The following is a 3,591-nucleotide window of genomic DNA, read 5'->3' as shown; positions in this document are numbered from 1 at the left end:
TATATATTTGGAAAAAGTTGCATATGTTAACACCTTGCCTATAAACATTGTGTATGATAGCAACACTTTTGAGAATTCCTGTGGGTATCCAGGTCAAGACATGTTGTTTTAGACTGCAGATGGAAGGAAATTGAAACCTTCTGAGTAGGCACTGAATTAATCATATTACAATCTTGTGAAACCTATTATATGTCAGCAGTTGCAGTCACATTAGGCCAGGGGGACTTACAGTGGTTCCATTGCATATAGGTTTATAAAACATACTGAATAATGATTAATGGCCATAATATGAGGACTCAAATTTAGCTACAAGTAGAGATTCCAATCACATATTGGTGTTTAGAAATCTTCTTATTGTTTGCACAAATTTAAATAAAACTACTTTTATACTTTGGTATATAAAGAAAGTATCAATGGAAATAATAATTGAATTCCTCACCTACAGTTTGGCTTTGACATCAGGACCCTACTGCACATATTCCCATCAGGGAGTGAAGTTTATGGCAGATGTAATTGAACATTTTCAGGCAGAACAAGTTGGGATTCCAAAGAGAATGGCAAATTGATTTGACAGAATTTGGGATTCAGAATGGCTCGGGGTTCTATGTGATTAGAAGTTAGGGATACTGTGTCCTCCATGCACTACCAAAGGAAGAAGTATATATGTTTTTTCTTTTTTTTTATTGGCCTGACTGGAAGGCAAGAAGCAGGATAAGAAGATTGAGGAAAGAGTAAAAACTATGAGAATAGGAATGTAAAACAAATCATCCAGAAATGGTGGAACATGCCAGATACACTGAGAAAGTTGAACCAGGAATTCAAAGCCAGGATGGACAACATAACAAGGTGCTATCTTTTAAAAAGAGAAAAGAGGATGAAGAAAAAAATCCTATTAAGTCTGTATCATTGATAAGTCTCAACTAAACTCTCAGAAATAATTTTTTTTGTAGAACATAATAAATACTCTCTGTAATACTTTGTTGTTTTTTTTTAAAAAAAAGCGGTTCACAATTTTGTCGTAAAATTAAAATTCATCTTCTTACAAGAATAATGTGATGAGTCAATTTTAAGATTACAGCAAGAAAGCCAGGCTCCAAGAGCCATCTGGAACAATCTCCTAACTTTATGATTTTATGTGGGAGAAATTTAGGGAACATTTTACATTTTACCGTGAGTGCTGCTCAGTACATGCAGATAGGAATCCAGGAAGTTTGTTGCGTAAGTTCTCATAGTTTGGTATTTTAGTGTCCAATAAAGGAGACAGACTGAAAAGCAAAACAAAATTTAAAAAAAAAACACATCTGTGCCACTATAAAGAGAAACATACGTGCCATTTTAATAGAGAACATAGAATTCTATATTTGACAGCAATACCAATAAGCTTATCTAAGCTGTGGCTTATGAGTAGCTTGCAAAGCAGCTGCAGGTCGACAACTTTTAACATTATTGTTTAAGCAGGCTTAATAATTGAATGTGAGCTTGTCTCATATAATAAAATAATTTAGAGGTTAAAATAATCTTGTAGTAGCTATGGTATCAAAGATTATTTTATAAATATTAATTTGGCCATGATATTTTTATATTTACATATACAGCTTTGCTAATATTAGAAAAATGAATAAAAATACTTTCTAAATTAAAGAGGTGTCTCGGTTACTTTTCTCTCATGGCTGGAACAAAATACCTGACACCCAAAATTAAAGAAGGATTAATTAGCTCATAGTTTAGTGGAGGTTGTAGTCCTCCAACTACAACCTCCACTAACTGCTCACAGGGCTCCAAAGAAGAGTAGAATATGGAAGAGGGCAAAAGTTCATGATGGTAGAAAACAGCAAAACTGCAAGAGCATAAAGGCGGGTGCAGTGGCAGGGGCAGCAGGGGCAGAGAGCTAGCCCCTCTCCCTTCCTTACGCTGCATGCGGGCTGTCTGCCCAAGGGAAGGTGTAGCACTCATACCCATAAGCCCAGCATTGGATCATAAATTAATCACAAACTCTAGAGGTCCACCCCATGCCTGCATGAGACTTTGGGAGGACACCAAGACACAACCCATAACAGGAAGCTTTGATACTTATGCATATCCATTGTATTTTATTTTTTATATGGGGCTCTAGACAATTGCTCATCACTCCAAATGGCCCAAGCAAAGCAAGCAGTTTGACCTGCATGATCCAGAAAACAGCTTGAATAAAAAGTAAATGGCTTTGAATGAAGACATTGAAGTGAGATACAATGTAGGAAAGGTGCAAAGGAGTGATCTTTCACTGTGGCATTGGAGAGGAGCCTATGACACACCTTTGCATTCCTAATGATAATATGACTACTGTCATTATTAAAATCTGATAACTCCAAAAGCTAATGAAATATTAATTTATTCTATACATAATTTTAAAGTCATAGGAGAAGTGCTCATTTTCTTTCATTTGCATGACACGTACACTAAATTTAACATGATTTAAGATTTTGTAAAAAGTCCACGTATGTTTATATGCTCATGAATTATTACAACTTACAAAAATATACATATTTTTGTGTTGCTTATTTTTTTTCTTTTTCTCCTTTTAAATTCTTATAACATTTTTCTTGTTTGCTTTCTCATTTCAATTTTGCGTGCATAGTTCTGGTAACTGTACAACAAATCTGAAGACAATATTATGCAATACAACAGTCAAATGTGTAATATTTTGTTCAGTGAAATATTGCATCATTTCTAGTTTCTATTTTATATTACTATTCCGTATTCTCTTTAAAAATAAAAAATATACAAATAATTACTTACAGTAAGACTAAATAAATATAACAAGATCAATTCATGAAGTAATTGAAGAGGTGGAAATTATTTATTTTGTCCATTGTGTTTATATAATGATGACTTGGTTGTATGACAATCTGAAATGCTGTTTTCTCTACTTATTGCTGCCAAGAGTTTGCTAAAGTGTACATATTTACCTGCATAGGCATTGATTGTTTAATACACTGGTTAAGCAATATTAAGAATTATAGAAAAACAATTCATTTATTATTCACTTTTAAATACACTGTAAGGTATTACAAAATGAAAACGAGCTGTTATAACAAAATATGTAAAAACTATGAATGTGTGCATATACATGAAGATTATTTTTCCTTGATAATTAAATTCAATTTAAATTCGTACCCGAGTTTTTGTACAAAACCTATGTGTTCCAAAGTTTAAAGTTTATACTTAACATTTATGAGAAGTAATAAAATTACTAGCCATAGAAAACTTAATTGAAGAATATATCCTTGACACCAAGAGAGGATTATTGGAACACAAATATCAACTTGGTTATGTGTAAGTAAATTACTTATTTCTTATTAAATACTCTCTTAGGACTCCTTCACCTAACCTCAATAACTTTTCCAGAATATTTGTACTTCATCATGCAAATCAAGACTTGGATTTGCTTTCTGTATTCCAGGAATAAGTGGTTATTCCTTTTTCATGAAAAGTGACACTTTTTTGAAAAAGAAATAAGTCCTCTCAGCCACATTCTGTCAGCATTATTGCAGAGTACAAAAGACTGTGAGTGTGACTGCATGTGTGTGTGTGTGTGTGTGTGTGTGTGTG

Source organism: Octodon degus, unplaced genomic scaffold (assembly GCF_000260255.1).
Source record: "Octodon degus isolate 3935 unplaced genomic scaffold, OctDeg1.0 scaffold00018, whole genome shotgun sequence".
NCBI lineage: Eukaryota > Metazoa > Chordata > Mammalia > Rodentia > Octodontidae > Octodon > Octodon degus.
This window is presented reverse-complemented; position numbering follows the sequence as displayed.